This window comes from Sus scrofa, chromosome 9 (assembly GCF_000003025.6).
Source record: "Sus scrofa isolate TJ Tabasco breed Duroc chromosome 9, Sscrofa11.1, whole genome shotgun sequence".
Classification (NCBI taxonomy): domain Eukaryota; kingdom Metazoa; phylum Chordata; class Mammalia; order Artiodactyla; family Suidae; genus Sus; species Sus scrofa.
The window spans coordinates 115,737,008-115,763,786 of record NC_010451.4 but is presented as its reverse complement, the minus strand read 5'-3'; the positions used below and the strand labels follow the sequence as shown (position 1 = coordinate 115,763,786).

At 37.7% G+C, this 26,779-nt stretch overlaps 1 protein-coding gene across 10 annotated transcripts in view; it reads left to right on the top strand.

Moving 5' to 3' along the window:
* TNFSF4 (TNF superfamily member 4) overlaps window positions 1-26,779 on the top strand; it is a 322,273-nt gene that overhangs the window by 93,671 nt on the left and 201,823 nt on the right. For all 10 annotated transcript variants that reach the window (XR_002346951.1, XR_002346943.1, XR_002346944.1 and 7 more), the window contains one exon: window positions 21,217-21,313. The gene's annotated coding sequence lies outside the window, so the exon portion shown is untranslated. The remainder of the gene's footprint in view (window positions 1-21,216; window positions 21,314-26,779) is intronic.

Sequence of the window (26,779 nt, the reverse complement as noted above, 5' to 3'; positions counted from 1 at the left end):
GATATGACTTCACACCTGTCGTAATAGCCATCATCAAAACAACAAAAATACAAACAATAAATACTTGAGAAGGTGTGGAGCAAAGGAAAGCCTCCTACACTGTTGGTGGAAATGTAAATTGGTGCAGCTACTCTGGAGAATAGTATGGAGATCCCTTAAAAAACTAAAAATAGAACTACCATATGATCCTGCAATCCCACACCGGGGCATATATCTGGAGAAAAATCATTATTTGAAAAAGATACATGCACCACAATGTTCATTGAAGCACTCTTGACAATAGCCAAGACATAGAAGCAGCCTAAATGTCCATCAATAGAGAAATGAATAAAGAAGTTGTGGTACACATATACAATGGATATTACTCAGTATTACTCAGCCATAAAAAAGAATGAAATAATGCCATTTGTGAGCAACATGGATGGACCTAGAGATTATCATACTAAGTGAAGCGAGTCATATAGAGAAAGACAATTTCATGTGAAATTACTAATATGTAGAATTTAATAAAAATGATACAAATGAATTTCATTACAAAACAAATATACTTAACAGATTTTGAAAACAAACTTATGATTACCAAAGGGGAAGTGTGGGAGGGAGGGATAAATTAAGAGTTTTGGGTTAACATATTCTTACTGTATGTAAAATAGCCAAAAAGGACCTGCTGTATAGCACAGGGAGCTCTGCTCAGTATTCTGTAATAACCTATATGGGAAAAGAATCTGAAGAGGAATGGATATATGTATATGTACATATACTGTACACCTGAAACTAACACAACATTATAAGTCAAGTATACTCCAATAAAAAAAATGAAGGCCACTGTTTCCTTATTTACTTTTTGTCTAGATAATCAGTCCATTGATGTAAGTGGGGTGGTAAGGTCTCCTACTATTATGTGTTATTGTCAATTTCTTCCTTTTTATCTGTTAATATTTACTTCATATATTTAGGTGTGTCTATATTAGGCACATATGTATTAATGAATATTATACCCTATCCTTCTGTTGATCCCTTTATCATTATATAATGGCCTTTGTCTTTTGTTATAGACATTGTTTAAAGTCTACTTTGTCTGATGTAATCATTGCTATGATAATTTTCTTTCCATTTTTATTGGCATGAAATATCTTTTTTCTATCTTCTCACTTTCAGGCTCTTTATGTTTTTAGCTCTGAAGTGGGTGTCTCTTGTAGGCATATAGATGTGTCTCTTTTTTATCCAATCAGCTACCTTAATGTCTTTTGATTGAAGCCTTAAGTCCATTGACATTTAAAGTGATTATTGATAGGCATGTACTTACTGCCATTTTATTACTTGTTTTCTGGTTATGTTGTAGTTCTTCTCTGTTCTTACCTTCATTTTTTAGTTTTTTTCTCTTGTGGTCTGATGATTTTCTTTAACGGTATGCTTATTTTCCTTTCTTTCTAGTTTTTGTGCATCTAATATAAGTTTTTGACTTGTGGTTATCATGGAGTTCATATATCGTGACAACTATACCTACTTGTTTTCAGCTGATAGTCATTTTAAGTTCAAACTCTTTTTAAAAGATCTACATGTTTTTCTCTTCTCTGCCATGTTCTGTTTTTTGACATCATATTTTACATCTTCATGTCTATCCCTGAACTGTTTATGATAGTTATACTTAATTTTACAATTTTTGTCTTTTAATCTGTATACTAACTCTTTTAGGTGATTGAAGCACTGCATTTGCAACATATTTTTTCTTTACTGGTGGAATTTTCCCTTTCCTGTAAATTCTTACTTCTTGTAGCCATTTCTTTTTCACTTAGAGAAGACGCTTAACACTTGTGTGGTTGCTTTGGTATTGATAAACTCTTCTAGTTTTGCTTGTCTGAGAAGTTCTTTATTTCTCCTTCAATTCTGAAAAATAACCTTACTGGGTAGAGTATCCTAGATCATAGGTTTTTCTCTTTCAGCACTTTAAATATATCATGCCAGTCCCTTCTGGCCTGCAAAGTTTCTGTGGAAAAAAAATCATCTAATAGCCTCATGGACTTTCCCTGGTATGTGATTCTTTGTTTTTCTCTTGCTGCCTTTAATATTCTCACTTTAACTTTTGTCATTTTAATTATGATATGTTTTGGTGTGGGTGTGTTTGGGCTTGTTTGGGACTCTCTTAATTCCTGTACCTGGAAACCTGTTTCTTCTTCAGCATTGGGAAGTTTTCAGTCATAATTCTGTGAAATATATTTTCCACCCTTTTCTCTTTCTCTTCTCTTTCTGGGACCGTGGTGATGTTAATGCCAGTATGCTTGATTTTGTCTCAGAGGTCCTTTAAATTTTTCTCATTAAAAAAAAATCTCTTTATGCTGTTCTGATTGAGTGATTTCCATTATTCTCAATTCCATATCACTTATGCACTCTTCTGTATCACCTAGTCTGCTGTCAATTCCTTATATGCTTCAGTTTTAGTTCTTTTAAAAAATATTTTCTAATTCCTTCTTAAAATTCTTACCTTGTTCGTCTATTTTTTTCCCCTCAAGTTCAGTTAGCTTTCTTATTTCTAATGCTTTGAACTCTTTAGCTTGTAAATTATTTCTCTCTCTTTCATTAGTTTTTTTTTGGGGGGGTGTGGTTCCTTATTCTTTTGTTGGAAATAAATTCCTCTATCTTCTTATTTAACTTTCTCTATCTCTATGGATTAGGTGAAACAGTTTCCCATCCCAGTCTTGAAGTGGTGCCCTTGTGTAGTAGTGTTCCTATGCCATTTGTGTGTGCCTAGTGGCTTTTGTAGAAGGGCTGAGTCTAAAGTGAGTATGGGTCACGTCTTCCCCCAGGGTGTGCTGATAGCTGTTAACTTGGTGGGAGGTGGAGCTAAGATGGAGGGGCTTGAGCCAGAACCAGGTATTAGTTGGGGCTTCCCTTCGGTTCAGTGGCCATCACTGCCCTGTCAGGTGCAGGGGCAGGTCCCAAGGTGCTAGAGCAGAAGCCCTGAGAGTTGGGTCCAAGCTGGTTCTGTTCCTTCTAAGTGTTATCTCTCCCTTCTCCCAGAAATGGGACTTTCACTAAGTGGGGAGCAGTGCTAGAGCAAGAGGAGCTGGAGCGGGTCCCCAGTGTAGGTCAGGGTGTACACTGGGATGACCCTAGCATGCCAGTCAGAGCTCCAAACATCTAATCTGCTACTACTGTGAGCACTGGCACTGGCTGCCCTTACCCCATTCAGATGCAGTCCTGGATCCATACTGGCTCCATCTCTCCCAGGTACACACTCTCCTTGGCAACAGCAGCCTCAACCCTACTGGGGAGCTGTACTGGAGCAAGAGAGGCTAGAGCAGATACCCAGTACAGGCAGAGTCATGTGCTGAGGTGATTACGGGAAAGAAGCCAGTGCCCCAGGGCAGTTTGAACCAACTTCCTCTGCCTTGTTCCTGGGAGTAAGCATGTATGTGGGCATATTCTTCATGGTAGACAGTCCTCTAGTAAATCCCACTGGTTTTCAAAACAGCTAATGGGATTCATCTTCCCAGTGTCAGATTTCAGGGTTCCCAGTATGTGGCTCCAGCTCCTCATGGAGGATCTCTGAGCTCATGATATCCCCTTCCTCTTCTGTGTCCCTTGCTATGGGCACAGATCCTGACCTGATGTTTCTCCCTGCTTCCTACCCAGCTCCTTGTGGATCTTTCTTTATGCATTATTTGTAGAAGAGACTTTCTGCCAGTCTCCAGTTTGTTTTTAGTGAGAGTTGCTCTCATGTAGATGTATTTTTGATGTATTCATTGGAGGAAGTAAGCTCAGTGGCCTCCTATTCCACCATCTCCATCTCCTCTTGGAAATATTTTCATGTAAAATATGTAATAATCAAGACAATCCTATCATATAGATAGTAATCTTCATTTTATAGATGAGGAAACTGAGACCCATTGGGCAAACAATTTAGCCACAGAGCTGCTACCAGGCTTTGTGATTCCAAGACTGGCTCTTCTGGAGTTCCTGCTGTGGCGCAGTGATTAACGACTCCGACTAGGAACCATGAGGTTGCAGGTTCGATCCCTAGCCTTGCACAGTGGGTTAAGGATCCGGCGTTGCCGTGAGCTGTGGTGTAGGTTGCAGATGCGGCTCTGATCCCGAGTTGCTGTGGCTCTGGTGTAGGCTGGTGGCTACGACTCTGATTAGACCCCTAGCCTGGGAATCTCCATATGCCGCGGACGCGGCCCTAGAAAGGACAAAAAAAAAAAAAAAAAAAAAAAAAGACTGGCTCTTTTTCCACTGCTCTGTGTTTACCTATGTGCTAGATTAATCATTTATTTCAATGCTAAGCAGTACTCAGGATTTATTACCTTTTCCTCTTACCAGGACATCTTAGTGAAACATTTATGATGTTTATTGCATCCTGTATCCTATCTTCTAGGATCTATCAGTATAGGCAGGAACAAAGGGAAAAAAAAACTATTAACAAAATCAAGAGAGGTATACAGAATTTCAGGGTTCTTATGAATCTGATCTATTGAGGTCATGGCTATAATATCAATTGTAGTGGGTTGCAGTTACGGAAATCCATTCTTATTTTCCAGGCCCCCTTGGTCTCAGGTATTGGCTAAGATAGAGGAATAAAATGAAGAGACAATAGGCATTATTTCTCATGCAAGTTAATATTGCATGAGGTTCTGCCCTCATTTCTATTATTTGGCTTGGAAGGAATTCCTGCCCTAAGGTATTAGGGTGCTTCCTGCAAAGATAGCTCTTATTTTATAGGTCAGGGCCAGTGAGGACATTCTGCTATGATATTCACTCTAATTTTATTCTCTTAAACTGAAGAAGCTCACACAATATGTGAACTCCCTTGGAAATACTGTGACCTGACATTGAGTTAGAACTCCATTTATCACCTAACTCCTATATAAACCCCTGCTCAGACTGATATATTCTACAATGGTATTATGAGTCATAAGGAATTAGATTTGAAGATATTTTATGGGTGGATAGCTTCAGGCCTATTTGGGCAAAATCATGAAATTTAAAAGTCTTTATGCTTATGCATTCTGGCTTATATAAAGTATTTGTTTGCAAGTTCTTTTTATTTCTATTTTTGTAATAAAAGTCACTCAAAACTCTAAATTTTATCTTTGGAACCTGCATGGTCTATAAGTCAGAGTTAGGCATCTCTGAGCATCAGGCCACTGATTACTATATGTATTTGATGGTAATTATTAGTCATCCTCACTTCATTTAGGAGTTGGTTTAAAAGGTCCAGCTGTTATCAGGATGGAATGGGGTAGACTGGGATAGACTGAAGAGCAGAAACTGTCAGAATTTTAGGGAGAGGGAGATAAAACTGTGGATTTCAGGAGTAGTGGAGAGGGAGGAAGATAAACATGAGCTCAAGTTCAAGAATGAACAAGACTATAGTAGATTTAATCTTGGTCTAAAATCCCCTAAGAGATTTAAGAGTGTGGGAAGCAGTTCGGGGGATACAGAGCTCAATAGTATGGGAGACTTTTTTAAAAATTTACTTTGTAAGGAAAATGGACTATGCTAGTGGGAAAGCCTTAGATATATCAAACAATCTAAATGAATTTGTGTATGTCCATTTGCAAAGTAGCCAGAGAGATGCCTGATCTGGAGAGCACTGGAGGGATGGAGGAGGAGAGGGAGAGAGAGGGGGAAGGAAGGAGAGAGAGAAGAGTTGGGTTAGAAAGGGGAAGGGAGAGGGAGACAAGGCAAACAGAGAGACAGATAGACTTGAACTGAGGATGTGGATGCAAAAGCAAGGAGGGAGAAAAAGAGGCTTGTGAGCCCAGGTGCTGCATAGGGGAAGGCCAGAACGAGAATCCTCTGAAGGCAAGACTGCCTGGAAGGCTGAGAATAGAAATGTTGAATATAGATTTTTCACGTTTGCTATGGTTGTATACCCTTTAGTAGTCAAGGCAAGAGGGAAAACATGACCAGTTCTGTAATGTACAGTTTTTCATAAAAAAAGAATGTTGAGATTAGGTTGATAATAACATTGACAAGAGATTGTGCCTTTCCACTGTCTTACAAAGCTGGAGGAATACAATGATTTAGATTTGAGAAGAGAAATAATTTGGAGGATAAATTTGGTTTTGTCTTTAGGTGACCTAAGGTTGAGCAATAATGATAAAGACTTCTGTTTCTAGCAATATAGTGGACTAGATTATCTGTTACCTTTTCTAGTGCAAAACATCTAGAGATGCTGGACAAAATACAGCAGTTATTCTTTTCAACAGATACTTACAAGAATTTACAACAAAGGGAGGGAAATTCCCAGGGCCAAAACTTGAGAGTAAAATGAAAACTTGGAAGCGTTTGTAGGTAGGTCTCAGTAACTGGTGTGCTTGGGTTTTAATGGCATCAAGGACAGGAGGCAAAGCCTTATGTCTCTTGGAGATGACATTTAGATCTCTGTGCACAAAGCAGAGACCTACAGTGGCAACAACAGTGAACAGGGTGGACTAGAAAATAATGATTTTTGTCTGAGCACTGACTGAAAAAAAGTGTTTCATGATAAATGTTAACCTCAGAACTATTCTAACATGGTTTAGGGGTTCAAATTTATATTATCCATATACTCTAGTAATAACCAAACCAATAAATCACTATAAAAGTGAATCCTTGGATACTTGGTAGTAGCAAGTGCAAAATCTGACTGGAAGGACATACCCTCAATCTCCAGGTACTACAAAGCAAACTGCAGAGTTAATTCCCAGGAACTTCAGATATTAGAATTATTCAAGTTTCTAAAATAAATATGTTCAGGAGTTCCCATTGTGACTCAGTGGTAATGAACCCGACTGGTATCCATGAGCACACAGGTTTTGATCCCTGGCCTTGTTCAGTGGGTTAAGGATTGGGTGTTTCTGTAAGCTGCAGTTTAGGTTGCAGATGCAGCTCAGATCCCGAATTGCTATGGCTGTGTCATAGACTGGCAGCTGCAGCTCTAATTTGACCCCTAGCTTGGAAACTTCCATATGTATGGGGTGTGGCCCTAAAAAGACTAAATAAATAAATATGTCCAACTGAGTAAATAAATCTATGAAAGAATAAAACTATGAAAGAGAAACAACACCTTACAAATAGAAGAGATTAGGTATTTGAAAAAAAGAATCAAATAGAATTTTTGGAACAATATCTAGTAATTGATACTAGAATGGAATATCTAATGGAATAGTTTAATTGTAGATTATATACAACTAATAAGAAAGATTCCAGAATCTGTAAGTTAGAAATGCAGAAATAATTAAGAATTATTTCTTAATTATTTCTAATAATTTAACTAACCAGAGTTAGTTAAAGAGGAATATTTTCTCTGGGTAGATTACATACATCCTTTTGGTTTATATTCTAGTTATATTGGCACAGGAGCTGTTACTACACCCCTAAGGAAAAGACAATGCATTAGTGCTCTAATTATTCAGAACAATCCTATTAGCTCAAGGATAAGGTGATTGAAAAAATAAATAAAAACAAATTTTCTTATAGTCATAGACCTGATGTAGATTTTTCTTACCCTGTCATTGACAGATAGGCATCAAAAGGGAAGTTGGAGTCCTTGAATGACTCAGTTTCTGAAAGAGAAAACACACAATGTGTTTCCAAGGACTTGGAGAAGGAAGAGTTTGAAAATATGATGAAATGACTTTTTTTTATTTCAAAATCAGTCTCTGTGCATAATATACACCCATTTATAAAAAGAAAAATATGGGATGCATTTACTTACATATGCATGTAATACATAGGAAATTGGGAAGGGAGGTTGCCTCTGATGAGGGAAACTGGGTGTCTAGCGGAATAAATAGGTATGGGAGAGAGGCTTATTTCTATCAGTAATTCTCAAGATTTTTAGTCTGAGGACTCCTTTAACTTTTTAAAATTATTGACATTACCAAAGAGTTGTTTATTTGAGTAATACATTTATTGAAGAGACTATCATTTCCTTATTGGATATTCTTTGATTCCTTTGTTGTAAATTAATTGGCCATACATAGGTGGGTTTATGTCTGGGATTTCCATTCTGTTCCATTGAACTATGCATTTGCTTTTATGCCAGTACCATAGTGTTTTGATTGTTTTGGACGGAACATCAGTAAGGGAGCAATTCCAGTTGGGGTTTAGTGGGTTAAGGACCCAGTGTTGACTCTGTGAGGATGCAGGTTTGATCCCTGGCCTAGCCCAGAGGGCTAAGGATCTGGTGTTGCTGCAAGTTGCAGGATAGCTCGTAGATGTGGCTTGGATCTGTGTTGCCCTGGCTCTGGTTTAGGCCACAGCTGCAGCTCCAGTTTGACCCCTAGCCTGGGAACTTCTATATGTCACACATGCGGCCACCTAAAAAAAAAGAAAAAGAAAATCAATAAGGGAATATTGGCCTTAAGCTACACATTAGAAAAGATAGACTTAACGGAATATACAGAACATTCTGTCCAAAAGCAACAGAATACACATTCTTCTTAAGCACCTGTGGAGTGTTTTCCCAGATAAATCATTTGCTAAGCTATAAAACAAGCTTTAATAAACTTAAAACGACTGAATCATATCAAGTATCTTTTCTGACCACAGTGATGTGAAAACAATTACAAGAAGAAAACTGGAAAATTCACAAATATGTAGAGATAAACAACTGCTACTGAACAACCATTGGGTCAAAGAAGAAATCAAAAGAGAAATAAAAAAGTACCTTGAGAAAATGAAAATGGAAATACAACATACCAAAACTTATGGAATGCAGCAAAAGCATTTCTAAAGGGAAATTCTGAGCGATAAATGCCTACATGAAGAAATAAGAATGATTTCAAATAAACCACCCAATTTTATACTTCAAAGAACTGGAAAAAGGAGAAGAAATGAACCCCAGATTTGGTAGAAGGAAGGGATTAGCCAAGATCAAAGCAGAAATAAATGAAATAAAAACTAGAAAAGGCCAATGAAATGAAGAGTTTTGTTGGTTTTTTTTTTTTTGAAAAGATAAACAAAATATACAAAACTTTAGCTAGACTCATAAAGAAAAAGAGAAAGAATATAACATTGTAAATCAACTATAAGCCAATAAAAAAAGGCAATACACTTTCACTGTAAAAAAGATCAAATTGCACAAATGTATATATAGGAAATTAAAGTCCTATTCTTGTCTCCTAAAAAAAAAAAAAGAAAAAAAAGAAAAAGAGAAAGGACCCAAATAACTTGAGAAATGAAAGAAGAGATTTTACAGCAGATACCACCAAAGTACAAAAATTATGAGACTACAATTTTGTGCCAATAAATTGGACAACCTAGAAGAAATATTTAAATTCCTAGAAACATACATATATATAAGACTATATCATGAAGAAATAGAAAATTTGAATAGACAAATTTAGTAAGGAGGTTGAATCAGTAATCAACAATCTCCCAACAAAGAAAAGACCAGGACTAGATGCCTCAGTGGTGAGTTGTTCCAAACATTTAAAGAATTAATGTCAATTCTTCTCAAACTCTTCTAAAGAGTTGAAGAGGATGGAATACTTTCAAATTGTTTTTACAAGTCCAGGATTACCCTAATACCAAAATCAGACAAGAACACCACCAGTAGAGAAAAATTAAAGCTCAATATCTCTGATGAATATAGATGAAAAAACTCTATACCAAATTCAGCAATACTTTAAAAGGATCATACACCATGATCAAGTGGGATTTATTCCAGGGATGTAAGGATAGCTCAACAATTGTGAATCAATTAGTATGATAAGCCACATTAACAAAATAAAGGACAAAATATAATCAGCTCAATAGATGCAGAAAAAGCATTTGACAAAATCAACATCCAGTTATGATAAAGCTCTCAACATGTAGAGGGAACATACCTCAACATAATAAAGCCAAGTATATATGACAAGTCCTTAGTTCCCCTAAGATTAGGAATAAGACAAGGATGCTCACTCTTGCAACTTTTTTTTTTTGCTATTTCTTGGGCCGCTCCCGCAGCATATGGAGGTTCCCAGGCTAGGGGTCGAATCGGAGCTGTAGCCACCGGCCTACACCAGAGCCACAGCAACGCGGGATCCGAGCTGCATCTGCAACCTATACCACAGCTCACGGCAACACCTCCTTTGTCCTATCAATGCCTAGTCCTAGCAATGTCCTTTGTCCTGTCAGTGTCCTATCCTAGCAATGTCAAGTGTAGGCCTATGTTGTCTCACAGCTTTCTTTACAGCCTTGTTCTTGCTCTTGTGATGACTTTAATAATTTTTGTGGTTATTACTTCCCCTTACCACCTAATTTCTCACAACTGGGTTCCTGGCCTCCCTGTGAGTTTGGAAAATATAGATCAAGCATGATAGGTAGAATTAACCATATTCTTTTTGAAGGTAATCTTTGATCTTCAAAATTGCCATATTTATTTTATCACCATGTTGAGCTATTGCAGCCCACGTGTAGTGGGAGGAAAGTTTAAGTTTTAACCGCTTGAAAGGCTTTTCTGCCAGAGTTGGCAGCGACTTGTCAGGCAAACAACTTCCGAGGTGCAGCTTTGATCTTGACAACCTTCACAGGCTTTGAAATGAAAAACCAGGAAAGACTTTAGAGAGAGGTGTCTATTTCATGGCCATTCGGGTCTTCATCTGGCAATAGCTAATTTTAAAAAAAGCCTCCAAGCAAAGGAGATAGACATATAGCTGTTTTTAAGGGTGGAATCAGAACTGAATCTGTGTTACCAGCCAGGTTAGTCAGACTGGGGAGAAGCCAAGATTACTATTGGTAGTATGGTTGCTACCTGTGTGATCATCATAGCCAGAGTTAACAGTATGATAAGTGAATCATTGACCCTGTGGTTAAATGGTCTGACCAATGTCCAGTGTGCGATGGGTACTGGTGTGCAGAGAATGAGTTATAAGAATGCCAAGATGTTGACCTCCTCCCCTTCTGATGCTCCAGCTAGGACCTGATAGGACCTTGAACATCAAGAGCACCTGAATTTCTCAGCTCTGGCCTCGAGTACCTTCTCTCATTTAAGTGTGTGTTACAAATAGCATACTTTTCTCTGCGTGTCTTGAAGTGGAAGGACTGGAAAATTACCTTGGCCTTGATAAACCTATCCTTAAATTTTAGCAGTTAAGGAAACTATGGGGTTGGAGATGGATGGAAATGGAGCACGAGAAGGAAACGTTAAAGAAAATGAGCCCAGAATAGCGCACTACACTAATGTGAAAAGAGCTGGTAGAGAAAGGCGACTGCCATTGGATCATTGAGGATGAGAGCAGATATCGTGATTTGTTGTTATTGTTTTGGCATTGGGGAAAGAAGAAAGTCCTTGAATTTTCCTTTTAAAAAAAAACTCCTTTTTTTTATTACTCAATGATTTTATTAAATTTATAGTTGTACAATGATCATCACAATCCAATTTTATAGGATTTCCATTCCCACAACCCCAGCGCATTCCCCCTACCCCCCAAACTGTCTCATTTGGAAACCGTAAGTTTTTTAAAGTCTGTGAGTCAGTATCTGCTCTGCAAAGAAGTTCAATTTGTCTTTTTTCGGATTCTACATGTCAGTGAGAGCATTTGATGTTGGTGTCTCATTGTCTGACTGACTTCACTTAGCATGATAATTTCTAGGTCCATCCATGTTGCTAAAAATGCCAGTATTTCACTCCTTTTAATGGATGAGTAATATTCCATTGTGTACATGTACCACATCTTCTTGATCCACTCCTCTGTCGATGGACATTTAGGTTGTTTCCATGTCTTGGCTATTGCAAATAGTGCTGCAGTGAACATTGGAGTACATGTCTTTTCAAGTCATGGATTTCTCTGGATAGATGCCCAAGAGTGGGATTGCTGGATCAAATGGTAGTTCTATTTTTAGTTTTCTGAGGCATCTCCATACTGTTTTCCACAGTGGTTGCACCAATTTACAATCCTACCAACAGTGTAATAGGCTTCCTTTTTCTCCACACCCTCTCCAGCACTTATTGTTTGTAGGCTTTTCGATGATGGCCATTCTGGCCAGTATAAAGCGGTACTTCACAGTGGTTTTGATTTGCATTTCTCTAATAATGAGTGATGCTGAACATCAAAAAATAACTCCTAATAGAGTTATACATATGTGCACAAGGTGATATAACAAAACAGCTATCAACTCAGTTGCCTTTATCTTCATCCTTGAGATATGTCAGTTTTCAGTGAACTTACTGGAACTCATAATTAGTACTTGGCAGACCCTACAGTAATATAGGTTTTCTAAGAAAGCAAGTAGATAACTAGGAATTAATTATTTTGAAAAATAAAGTATATTGGATTTTATCAAGAAAAATAAATACCTCCTAGACTCTGAATGGCATTTGTTTGCCTTTGCTTACCTGTTCCACTTCACTATGGACTTCTTTATTTTTTTTTTTCTTTTTACAGCCGCACCCACGGCATATAGAGGTTCTCAGGCTAGGGGTCGAATCAGAGCTGTAGCCGGCCTACTCTAGGGCCACAGCAATGCCCGATCTGAGCTGCGTCTGAGACTTACACCACACCTCAGGGCAATGCCGGATCCTTAGCCCACTGAGTGAGGCCAGGGATCGAACCCACAATCTCATGTTCCTGGTCGGATTTGTTTCCGCTGTGCCATGATGGGAACTCCACTATGGACTTCTTGAGAATAGGCTCTATGTTTTTTATCTTTTTATTTCAAACACCTAACACAATGCCATTTAATAAATAAATGCTTGTCAAAAATGATCAGGCACAAACTAATTATAAAAAAAGAAATTCATTCATTTGTATAACTCAACAAACATTTTGGAGCCACTTATTACATGCTAGCTCTGGGCATTCAGATGAGTTAGAAATGCCACAATCTTCAAGGAGTTCACAGTTTAGAGGAGGAGACAGAGAGGTGCTACATTATTATAGATGGCATAATAGAGGCTGAACAAGAGAAAATTAAACACCAAGAAGGGAATGATCAATTTTATCCTGGGGAGTGGTTAGGAAACCAGAGGTGATGCTTTAACTGTTTTTTTTAAAAGTTCATCAAAATATAACATATACATAATATGCATGTATAGTAAATGTACAGCTTAACGAATTTTGGCAAATTGAATACACCATGTAAACCAATATCCTAGAAGCATCGCTCACTTTCCCTCCTAGCTACTAACCCCACAAATTAACACCTCTATGACTTCAAACAGGTTGGAGTATTTATGCCTGCAACTAGTGCCTTAAGTAACAGGAATCATACATGTGTTCTTTTGTGTGTCTTGTTTCTTTCACCAAATATGTCTGTGAGATTCATCTATATTTTGAAGTATAGGTAAGGATCATTCAGTCTCATTGTTGTGTAATATCCCATGATGACAATTATTTCATCAATATATCTTTCGTATTGCTTGGTGGACAAATAGTTTGCTACAAATAATTTGTTGTGAAATTCCAGTACATACGCTTTAGTGAAAAGATTAATACATTTCTGTTGAGCATATATCTAGGGTGCACTTTCTGCTTCTTATGGTATATTCAACCTCAGCAGGCCCTTCAAACAGTTTTCCAAAGTGATTGTACTTATTTGTACTCCCAGCAGCAATATGAGGGTTTGGTTACTCTATTCCTTGTAAACCCTTGATATTTTTGCTCTTTTCATTTCAACCATTCTGGTGGCCAATCACATGGTAGTTGAGCAGGTTTTGGAAGATGCACTGTGTGTCATCAGGCAAACTAGCTGGTAGAAGGCTCTTGGGGAGGATCAGAAAGGGTGCTTGAGAAAGGAAGGCCAATGAGAGTCTTCATTCTTTGGCTCATGACTACACATCCCTCCAACCTTTGCTTTTATCATCACATATTCATCTACCCCTCTACCTCCCTGTCATAAGGACCCTTGTAATTATGTTGAGCCCACCTGGATAATCCAGGATAATCTTCTAATTTCAAGACCCTTAACTTAATCACACCTGCAAAAAAAAAACATATTCACAAATTCCAGGGATCAGGGGCTCTTATTCAGCTTACCATAGTCATGTTATGGTCCCACCTTATCTCTACTGTGAGTTACTCCTATTTATATGGGTAAGGTTCTGAGAAGAATAGTGAGATGGAAGGAATATGGTTTGGAGTTTCCATAATTAAGAGTCCCAGAGCTGCTTCTAAGGAGCTGTGAAGTCTTAGACAAATCATTTAAACTCTCTTGGCCCTTATTTTTTAATTAGTGAAATGAGAGTATTTGACTAGATCTGGGAGACATGCCTGGTGTCAACCCTTCCTCCTATAACCATAACAGAGATGACTGCTTGCTCAAGGCCCTTTCTCTTGTGACCCTATTCCCAGGTTTCCAAACAGCCATTGCCAGGTGGTCAATACGGACAGCAAATCTGTTTTCTTTCCCTGAATAGGATCATCTCTAGGGCCTGTGACCTAAGCTGTTAAAACACATACACAGCTAAAACTCAACTTGCCTCATCATGGATCATTGAGTGCCCCAAAATCCTTTGATTCCCTTTCTTTTCAAAATATTTTCTTTTTCTCTTTTTTTTTTCTTTTGTCTTTTCAGGGCTGTACCCATGGCATATGGTGATTCCCAGGCTAGGGGTCTAATCAGAACTACAGCTGCTGGCCTACACCAGAGCCACAGCAATGCCAAATCTGAGCCATGTCTGTGACCTACACCACAGCTCATGGCAACACCAGATCCTTAACCCATTGAGGGAGACCAGGGATGGTACCCGCAACCTCATGGTTCCTAGTCGAATTTGTTTCCAGTGTGCCATAATGGGAACTCCAAAATATTTTCTCCTTTAAATTTCCTCTAGACCTATTAACTTGGCTTATCAGTATTATATTATCTCCCTACTTTTCCTCTGAAGAGAGCAGTTAGGAACAAAAAGGGAAATAAAAGGTCTGAATGGTATCCTACCTGTCTTATCAATCAGGTATCAATGGGAGTTGCCCATATGGCAACCCTGCCTTGCTGTCATACTCAAGACCCCATGTCCTGAAGCAGACTGTGCTTTAGCTTGGGGCTTGAACTTTACACTTACATTTACGCATATACCTATACCTGCACTTACACTTAAAAGTAAATGTCGTTTTTTTATATACCTAGTTGGAGCTTGCCTCTTCCTAATATACAGAGAACACAACTACAGACTATACTTTCATTGCCAGACCCCAAAGCTAGACATAACTCTTTCAAAAGCAAATGACAACCAGACATGACCAGACATGTGAAAGATCTCACTGAGGGTAGGTGCAAAACATTAAATAGCTTAGGTCATGGAAAAAACTGTGAGACAGGATGTAAACTCACTTCTATTGAAAGGAGCGTAACATTACAAAAAAAAAAAAAAAAAAAGACAACACAAAGCTAGACTTAAGTTGCTCACAAGGAGCAAGGTCAGGTTCTAGACAAACCTCAGAAGAGTCAAATGATCAAACTGTCTATAATATGTGGTTTCTGGAATGCATTATGAAAAATGAAAGGGCAATTTTCTATTAAGACAATTGTCTCTTATCTGATTCTGTCCAGACTTACTGAAACCTGACTCTTTCAACCTCTGTTTTTGATTTGTAAGATTTTCCAAAGAAGAGATGATCTTTCTGTTTATTCTAATAGCCCTTCTTATCGAAGTAGAACTTTAGATTGCTTCGTCTCATAACCACAGGTCAGAGAAGATGCCACTTCTGAGATGTGAGTTCTGCACTGGAAATTCTTGGTAGAGATGCCGAGGTGTGGTGCTCAGGAGTGGGTCTTCCCTAAAGCATCCCTCTCCCTAATTATGTATTTGCCACCATATAAGCCTGTTTTATTATCCTTACAAAACTTATGGATGTCTGAAATTATTTTCTTTGTTTCCTTTGAGTGTGGCAACCCTGTGCATGATGAGTGGGAGTACTGAACAAAGTTACAGGTTTGTTTTCTTTGGCCAGCATAGATCTATTTCAGTTTTGAATATGAATATCTTTAGGCATATAGAAACTCGCCAGCTCAGCATAATAATCACCATTCCTATAGTCTCCCCTTGCTTCTTCACATATCTTAGTTCTCTACCTGGTGCGGTAAGGCATTCGATTGTGGGAACTATTGCTTCCATGTCACAGGTCTCCTGGGCCTGTGATGCCACAGAGTGGCATCTCCTATAATGCTACGGAGTGGGGCCTCATCTATACCCTAGCATGTATAATGGTAAGCATTCATGGGGGTACAAACTAGGAGGCTTTATTTCTGGCTCCTTCTAACTTGTTGTGGGTCAGGGAGAGGACGTTTTACCCTTTTCATATTTTTACTTTCTTACCTGTAGGTAGATTATTAAATAGTGCAATGTATAGGAATCCAAAAGGAATAGGTAGAGGCCCTGTTAAAAATTTTTAGAGAATTAATACTCTCCAGACATGAGGAATGCCTTTTTTTTTTTTTTTTTTTTTTTTTTGGTCTTTTTGCCTTTTCTAGGGCCACTTCCTGCGGCATATGGAGGTTCCCAGGCTAGGGGTCGAATCGGAGCTGTAGTCACTGGCCTACGCCAGAGCCACAGCAACGTGGGATCCGAGCCGCATCTGTGACCTACTCCTCAGCTCACGGCAATGCCGAATCCTTAACCCACTGAGCAAGGCCAGGGATCGAACCCACAACCTCATGGTTCCTAGTCGCATTCGTTAACCACTGCGCCATGATGGGAACTCCAAGGAATGCCTTCTAAGTAATCTTTGCAGAGAAGTGAACTGCCTCCTTTGATGGGGGACAAAAGTTTACAGTCTCATTGTGGGAGTTCCTGTTGAGGCTCAGCCAGTTAAGAACCCGACTAGTATCCATGAAGATGTGGGTTCGATCCCTGGCCTGGCTCATTGGGTTAAGGACCTGGAGTTGCCTTGAGCTGCAGTATAGGTTGCAACATGGCTCAGATCTGGAGTTGCTATGACTGTAGTCTAGGCTGGCAGTTACAGCTCTGATTTGAACCCTAGCCTGGGAATTTCTATATGCCACAGGTGCAGCCCTCAAAAGAAAAAAAAGTTCACAGTCTCATTGTAGTAAGCCCCCTCTATGATAGATGAGGTAATGAAGAGCCAGTCGGCATGGCAGGCAGAATAACGCTCCCCCACCTCCAAAGATGTCCAAGTCCTAATCCCTAAAACCTGTGAATATGTTACCTTACATGGCAAAAGAACTTTGCAGATGTGGTTAATTTAGGGTCTTTAACATGGGGAGATTATCCTGGATTATCCACCCAGGAAGGTCCGATATAATCACAGTGTCCTTTATATAGAAAAGGGGGATGCAGAAGAGTCAGAGTCAGAGAAGGCTATGTGATGATAAAAGCAGAGGTCACAGTAAAGCCCCTGCTGGAAGAGGGCCATAAGCTGAGGAATATAGCAGGTTACTAGAAATGGAAAAAACAATGAACAGATTCTCTCCTAAAGCTTCTGGTAGGGACGTAACCCTCCCTGCACCTAGGTAGTGAGACTCATGTCAGACTTCTGACCTTCAGAACTGTAAGATAATACATTTGCGCTGCTCTAAGAAACTAAGTTTGTGGTAATTTGCTACGGCAGCATTAGGAAACAGAGACAGTGAATCAATATTTATTGAGCTTCTGTTGTAAGCCATGAACTGTGTTACATTCTCAGAATAAAAGATACATGCTCCCTAAACTGTACTTTTTCAGGGAAGGGAAACATCAAACAAACACTTATAAATAATAGTTGAATACTTAGAGGTGTGAAAAATGATGCAACAGAGAAATTCAGAATGCTATGAGACTCTAAAACAAAGAGAAACATAACCTTGATTGAGGTGATTCTAAAGTAATACCTGGGGAATGCAACAAGAGATTCTCATACTAAGTGAAGTAAGTGAGAAAGAGAAAGGCAAATACCACATGATATCACTTACATGGGAGTCTAAAATATGGCAAGGTGAACCTACTTACAGAACAGAAACAGACTCACAGACGTGGAGAACAGACTTGTGATTGCCAAGGGGGAGGGAGGAGGGAGTGGGATGAACGGGGAGTTTGGGCCTAGTAGATGAAAATCATTGCATTTAGAATAGATAAGCAATGAGCTCCTGTATAGCACAGGGAACTATATCCAATCTCTTGGGATAGAACATGATGGAAAATAATACGAAAAAATGAATGTGACTGGGTCACTTTGCTGTACAGCAGAAATTGGCACAATGTTGTAAATCAACTACACTTTAATAAAAAAAGAAAAGAAATTCTGACACAAGCTATAACGTGGATGAATCTTGAAGACATCATGCTAAGCAAAATACACCAGTCACAAAAAGAAAAATACTGTTTTCCTAATTATGTAAGATGTCTAAAATAGTCAAATTCATATAAATAGAAATTAGAGTGTTTGTTAACCAGGAGTAGGGGGAAGGGGAAAAATAGGTTGCTGTTTAATGGATATAGAATTATGTATTTGCAAGATGAGAAAGTTCTAGAGATGTGTTTCACAATAATGCAAACACTGCTGAACCGTACATGTAAAAATCTGATTTTGTTATATGCTTTTTCATAATTAAGTATTTATAGTTGCCTTATTCATAATGCCAAAAAATTAAACACTAGCCAAATATTCAATAGGAAAATTATAAACAAATGATATTTCATAAAATGAAATTCTTATACTCAGCAGTTTTTAAAAATGAACTACTGATACAAGCAAAAATGTGGATTAATCTTAAAAAGTACTATGTTGAGAGAAGAAAGATGGGCATGAAAGAGTATATGTTCTACCCTTCCATTTATATGAAATCTAAGAACAGAAAAAATACTAACATGATGATAGATACCAGAATAATGGTTGTCTCTGGTGAAAGAAATGACTGTGTCTTGTTTTGGGAGTGGTTACACAGATTTTGTGCAATTACCAAAATTTATTGAAAAAACAAATATACCTAAATAAAAACATGTATTTTAAACACACAAACACACACAGAGCTACTTAGGTTGACATCCAAATGATGAGTAGTAATTAGCTGTAAGAGACCAGGCAAGAGTCTAGGCAGAGGGACCAGAGTGGCGAAGGCCCAGAGTGAACAGGATGTGTTCAAGGAGAAGGAAACTCAGTGTAATTGCCATACTCAGGACTTGGGGAAGAAGGGTAGGAGATGAGACTGGGAAGCTAGACAGGTCCAGATAACATGGGTTTGATGAGCACATTAAGCTCATGTTAAGATTTTGGGCTTTGTTTTATAAAATCATAGGAAGTGCCTAGAGTGTGTGTTTTTCCAATGGGCTCACAGGATGTCAGAAGTGAATTTACTAGGTTGATACCTTTAATTGCCAACATGCAGCCCTCCATCATTCTTTCTCTCTGTTGAGCCTACCAGGGTGGGTACAAGTGTTAACTGTTGCAGCTGGAGGACAGTGGAGACACCAAGAATCTTGGACCTCTGAGCTGCTAGATGGAGGAGTTTCTTCAAAGTCTCCTGCACTTATAGCAAGTTTGAGTTAGAAAAAAGCCTCTGTTGTGTTAAGCTCTTGATGTTTTGGTGTTTTTAATGCATAGCCTAGTGTTTTTTGATTAATTCAGTAATTGAATATGGTGACTCCTTGATCATCGGAGTGAACTTGGGAAACAGTTGAAATAGAATTTTGTGTGCCCACCCACCTTGTTCTGATACGGGCCTTAGACAAAGCTGGGAAATTTATTGGTATGTTTCATAGTAGAACCTAGTGATTCTACTAGTCTCTTTTTAGCCAGGATTACCAGAACTAGGCATGTGGGTTGAATTGTGTTGGCTTCCCTTATGGATAGTGTATGTTATTCAAAAAAAGAAAGAAAACACTTTAATGTCAGTTGTCTTGGGGATCCTCGGTCGTCTTTTGAGATAACAATATATTTAGGAATGTCAGAGAAACGTGATGTATTAATTTGCTACAGCTACTGAACCAAAGTACCACAGACTGGGTGGCTTACACAACAGACATTTATTTTCTCAAAGGTTCTGCAGGCTGGAAGTCCAGGATCAAGGTGTTAGTTTCCTCTTAGGCCTCTCTCCTTGGTTTGTGGATGGCATTTTCTCCTCATGTCCACAGCTGCAGCAGCACCAGATCTGAGCTGCATCTGCAACCTATACTGCAGCTTTCAGTAATGTGGGACCCTTGACCCACTGAGCGAGGCCAGGGATTGAACCCACATCCTCAGGGATACTGTGTTGGGTTCTTAACCTGCTGAGCCACAATGAGAACTCCCTATGTTATTTTTTTTGAGTCAAATACTTTATTTTTTAAAATTTAATTTTACTGGACTATATAGTTAATTTACAATGTTGCATTAGTTTAAAGTATACAGCAAAGTGAATTGGTTATACATATAAATATATTAATTCCTTTGTCCCATATAGGTTATTACACAGTATTAAGTGTATCTTCCTGTGCTACATAGTAGGTTCTTGTTAATCATCAATTTTATACACCAGTGTGTTTATGTTATTCCCACCCTCCCAATTCTTCCTTCCCCACAGTGATTTCACCTAATGGTAACTGTAAGACTGATTTTTGAAATCTGTGAGTTTGTTTTATAAATAAGTTCTTTGCTATCATTTTTATTAGATTCTTTATGTAAGTGATATCATATGATATTTTCTCTGACTCAGTGTGATAATCTCCAGGTCTATCCAAGTTGCTGCAAACGGAATTATTTCATTCTTTTTAATGCTGAGTAATATTCCATTTTATATATGTACCACATCTTCTTTATCCATTCTTTTGTTGATGGACATTTAGGTTGCTTCCGTGTCTTGGCTATTGGTGCATGTATCTTTTCAAAATAGAGTTTTCTCAGGATATATGCCCAGAGATGGGATTGTTAGACCATATAATAGTTCAATTTTTAGTTTTATAAGGAACCTCCATACTGTTCTCCATAGTGGTTGTACCAATTTATGTTCCCATCAGCAGTGTAGTTGAGTTTCCCTCTCTTTCCGCCCTCTCAGTGTTTATTGTTTGCAGACTTTTTGATGATGGCCATTCTGGCTCGTATAAGGTGATACCTTATTGTAGTTTTGACTTGCGTTTTTCTAATAATAATTAGTGATGTTGAACACTCTTTCATGTGTTTTTGTCCATCTTCATGGGCAGGACCTTTATTTTATGCAGTTTGCAAAGAGAGGAACTTAATTCAAGGATGGAGATATTTCCAATTAAGAGAAGAACTACATGAGTTACATGGTGATAAGTCTGATTCACATAGTTCACTTATCACTTAGGTAAATAGATGCCAGTTTCTATAATAAATATATCTTGCATAATAAGTGTACTGTTCATGCTTCTAGGCTGAAGTTTACATTCCAAGGAAAGCTTGCACAGAAACTCTGAATTCAATGTTGAATGAATATCCCAGGAAGGAGTGGGAATCTCTTGAAAATCTTGGTAAGTATCTTGTTTTTTCATATCAAATACAGCAGTAGTTGTAGCTGATTTATTTTTAAATGCTTACATGCATGCATGTATTTGTATTTTGAATTTGAATTTTAAGAAAAGCTTTTGCCCATTGCTCCATGCTCATAGTTTTTTTTATATTCCTAAGGATCTGGAATATAAATATTTCCCCCTGAAACACCCACTTATCTTATTGAGGAAAGAATAATCAGTCTGGTATTTGAAAGATTTTAAGTACTATTCCCAAAGTTTATAATTGTGACCTATATTGTCTTTCAAGTTTAATCTGGGTATTTCACACTATGAGAAAAGTGAGACTGGGGAAATTAAGTGACAGCCGGAGGCCACTTTGTCAACTGGAGACAGAGCCAGTATTATAGCTCATATACTTTAGGCTTACTGTACAGCTGTGTTCCACATACATTATGGAAGAAGAGATTTATGGCATATTTATAGTATATTTATGTTATGTTTATAATATAGTTTAAAAAGTCCATTGAACATGTTTAGAGATTCACTAGATTTCCAATTAAATATCAGGTGGAGTTCTCTTGCAAAACACCAAACAACCAACCAAAAGCAAATGAGGGGAACTTAGAATACAGAGTTGGAAAGATTCTTCATCGCTCACCTTTGTTCAGATCCCTACTGAGAAAAATACTTTGTCAGCTGGGGAGGCTAGGTTGTGTTAGGATAACAAATAACTCTAAATCTCAGTGGCTTGACACAATACAGGTTTATTTATCACTCATGGCATATGTCCAAAGTGGATCAGCAGAGGGTTTACTCTGCTCCATATAGACCTGAGTACCTGGACCAGTAGAGGCTCCATCCTCTCATAGTGGCACCATATGGAAAACATGGCTTTGTGGCCACTGTAACAGGGAAGGAAGTACTTGTGGGTCTCACACTGGCATTTAAACATGCTGGCCTGAAAGTGAATGCCATTTCCACTCATGAAACATTAGTCAGAACTGGACATATGCCCTGTCTAACAGCAAAAAGATGGAAAGTATAAATCTGGATTTCAGAGAGAAGAGGACTGAAAAGTGGTGAGCACTAGAAATCTCCACCCTAAATGCTTCCCCTCTTTGGGATCCCTCTGTTATTCATCATTCTTTTCTTCATGTATTAATTTATTCAACAAAGATGTGCTTACAAGCATCTTTGTTGCTGAACAAAACAGACATTATCTTGGCCTTTTTGAAGTTTTGGAGGGAGACAAAAATAATGCTGTCATAAATATTAATAAGTGCTCTGAATAAGAGGAAAGAGCAATGATAGAGAACCATGATTAATAGAAGAAATTTACACAGGTAGCTGGCAAAAAGAAAATTAAATCACTAAGTGGTTTCATGAGTGAAGCCGATAAAAGTAAATTGAAAAGGTAACTACAGTAGACTCTTTTTACAATTTTATTGGACTACAGTTGACCTTTAATGTTGTGTTGGTTTCAAGTGCACAGCAAAGTGAATCAGTTATACGTATACAAATATCCATTCCCTTTCACATTATTTTCCCATGTAGGTTGTTACACAGTACTGAGTAGATGCTAATCTCAACCTCCGAATTTATCCCATCCCCCAGTGTTTCCCCTTTGGTAACTATAGTTTGGTTCCAAAATCTTTGAGTCTGTTTCTGTTTTGTGAATAAATTATTTTGTATCTTTTTATTAGATTCCATATATGAGTGATATCATATGATATTTGACTTTGACTTAACTTCACTCAGTATGATCTGCAGCAAATGGCATTATCTCATTCTTTTTTATGATTGAGTAGTATTCCATTGTATATATGTACCACATGTTAATCCATTCCTCTGCTGATGGACACTTGGAGAGTGTTTCCATGTCTTAGCTATTATAAATAGTGCTGCAGTGAACATTGGGTTGCATCTCTCTTTTTGAATTATGGTTTTTCTGGATATATGCCCATGAGTGAGATTGCTGGATCATATGATAGTTCTATATTTAGTTTTTTAAAGAATCTCCATACTGTTTTCCACAGTGGTTATGCCAATTTACAGTCCACCAGCAGTGTAGGAGGGTTCCTTTTTCTCCACACCCTCTCCAACATTTATTATTTGTAGACTTTTCAATGATAGCTATTCTGACTGGTGTGAGGTGATACCTCAATTATAGTTTTGATTTGTATTTCTCTAATACTTAGTGATGTTGAACATCTTTTCATGTGACTTTTGGCCATTTGTAATTGACACTCTCTGCCTTTTGATTAATAGTCAATTACATGTAATGTTATTATTGATATGGTTGGATTTATGTCTAACATTTTGCTTCTTGTTTTCTAAGTTTCATATCTTTCAGGGTCCTGTATTCCTTCTTTACTACCTTATTTTGTTCTAGTTTATGTTTTTAGGTACACTATTTTAATTCCTTTGATGATTTGTAAAGCCATTTTGAATTATTTCTTAGTGGTTAAACTAGAGATTATAACATGCATATTTAAATTTTCCCAGTCTAATTCAAGTTACTACTGATTTAACTCCAGTAAATTATAGCGACTTTATTCCATTATAGGTCTATTCCATTCTCTCTCCTTTGTGTTGTTATTGTCAAATATACTTCATCTTTTGGGTTAGATATAAAAATATAACCATACATCTTTACAATTACTGTTTTAAGTAATCTGTTTTATAATGCTTTTTCCGCTTTTTATGGTTGCACCTGTGGCATATAGAAGTTCCTAGCATAGGTGTCCAATAGGAGCTGCATCTGCAGGCCTATACCACAGCCACAGCAACTCTGGATCTGAGCACATCTGTGACCTATGCCACAGCTTGTGGCAACAACAGATCCTTAACCCACTGAGCAAAGCCAGGGATCAAACCCGCATCCTCAGAAATACTCGTCGGGTTCTTAACCCATTGAGCCACAATGGGAACTCCCTTAATACTTTTTTAAAAATTGGGAAATAGAAGAAAAAGGAAAGAAAAAAAGAAAAATATATATAATCATATATTTACTCACACATTAAAAATATCTGGTAATTAAAAAAATAAAATATCTGGTGATTTTTCTTCCTTTTTCATTTGCATTGTCATTTTCTTTCAGCTTGAAGGACTATTCCTATTATTTCTTGTAGGTTGAGTCTGCTAACAATGATTTCCCTCTGTTTCTTTTACTCATGAATGTCTTTTCTTCTATTTATTTTTGACTAGTAGTTTGCTGGATTTAAAATTCTTTTGGGGACAGTTTTCTTTTCTTTTTCTTTTTTTGTCTTTTTGCCTTTTCTAGGGCCACTCCCACAGCATATGGAGGTTCCCAGGCTAGGGGTCTAATCAGAGCTGTTGCTGCCGGCCTATACCAGAGCCACAGCAACATGGGATCTGAGCGCATCTGTGAGCTACACCACAGCTCATGGCAACGCCAGATCCTTAACCCATTGAGCAAGGCCAGGGATTGAACCTGCAACCTCATGGTTCCTAGTCGGATTCGTTAACCACTGCGCCATGATGGGAACTCCTGGGGACAGTTTTCTTAGCTCTTTAAATATTTAATTCCATTGCTGGCCTCCATAATTTCTGATGAGAAATCAGCCATCAATCATTTTGCTGATGAGTTGTTTTCCTTTTAATATTTTGGGAGATTTTCTCTTTTCTTTGTTTTCCAGAAGTTTGGCTGTAATAGGTCTTGATGTGGATGTCTTTATGTTTATTTTACTTGCATTTTTTTTGAGTTTCTTGAACCTGTGGATGAATATTTTTCATATAATTTTGGAAGTTTTCACTCATTTCTTCAAATATACTTTCTACTCCTATCTACCAGGACTGACATTATACATAGGTCAGTATACTTGGTCTTATTCAAGAGATCTCTGATATCCTTTTTTTCAGTTTTTTTTTCTCTCTTCTATAGAATACAAGTTTTTTCTTTCTTTCTTTTCTTTCTTTCCTTTCTTTCTTTCCTTCCTTCCTTCCTTTCTTCCTTCCATCCTTCCTTCCTTCCTTCTTTCTTTCTTTCTTTCTTTCTCTTTCTTTCTTTCTTTCTTTCTTTCTTTCTTTCTTTCTTTCTTTCTTTCTTTCTTTCTTTCTTTCTTTCTTTTCTTTTCTTTTCTTTTTTTCCTTCCTTTTCTTTTCTTTTCTTTTCTTTTCTTTTCTTTCTTTCCTTCCTTCCTTTTCTTTTCTTTTCTTTATTCTTTCCCTTTCTCCTTCCTTCCTTCCTTCTTTCCTTCTTTCATTCATTTGCTGTACCTATGCATGTGGAAGTTCCCAAGCCACGGATCAAAGCTGAACCACAGCAGTGACCTGAGTCACAACAGTGACAACAGTGGATCCTTAATCTACTTCACTACCTGGGAACTCCTCAATCTACTTTCAAGTTCACTGGTTCTTTGTTTGCCCTTTCCAATCTGATGTTAAATAAAACTAGTAAATTTTCATTTTGTTATTTTGCTTTTCATCTCTAAAATTATCATTTGTTTCATTTGGTAGTTTTACTTTATTGAAATTCTGTATTTGTTGAGTAATTTTCAAAAAATTTTAATTCACTGAATGTAGTTTTCTTTTACTCTGATCTTATCTATCATATCTGCTTTGAAATCTGTATTTGGTGAGTCTAAAAATGTGTGCCCAGGTGGAGCCAGTTTATATTGGCCCTTCCTCCTTTCTTTCTTTCTTGCTTTCTTTCTCTCTCTTTTTCTCTCTTTCTCTCTTTATCTATCTATCTATCTATCTATCTATCTATATCTATCTATCTATCTATCTTCTATTTGAATCCAGATCACATATTTCTGTTTCTTTGCATGTCATATAATGTTTTATTAAAAATTAGACATTTTGGATTTCGTGCTGTGGTGCAGTGGGATTGTTGCATCTCTGCAGCACCAGGAGGTAGGTTTGATCTCTGGCCTGGTTCAGTGGGTTAAAGGATCTGGCATTGCTGCTGCTGCAGCATAGGTCACAACTGTGGCTTGGATCTGATCCCTGGTCTGGGAATTCCATACACTGTGGCATGCCCGAAAAAGAAAAAAGGACTAGACATTCTCATACAGTATCATAGGAACCCTGGATTTTATTTCATCTTTTATGAAATAAAAGTCAAGCAGATGCAACCCATTTTATACAGGTTCTTAAGATAATAAGTAGTCCTCAAATAAGAGCACTTGATTAGCACCGTTTGTCACACATAGTTCTTCCTAAAATTGCCTGGTAATTGGGATAGACAACATATTTACTAATTGCCTTCATCCAAAGGGAAAATAAAATTCTCATTTATTTACCACAGGAAGATGATACATCTTTTTACCAGATCACATGTGACATATCACATTCTGTTTTAATATATATACAACAATAAAACTGTTTTGTTCCTCTTCTGCTTTTGTGGACAGGTTTTCTGATTTGGCAAGATCTTTCATTTTTATTTGGTTTCCCCAACAATAGTTGCTGGCCATGCCAGGGAGGTGGGTTTATAATTTAAAAGATGCTCCATTGCAT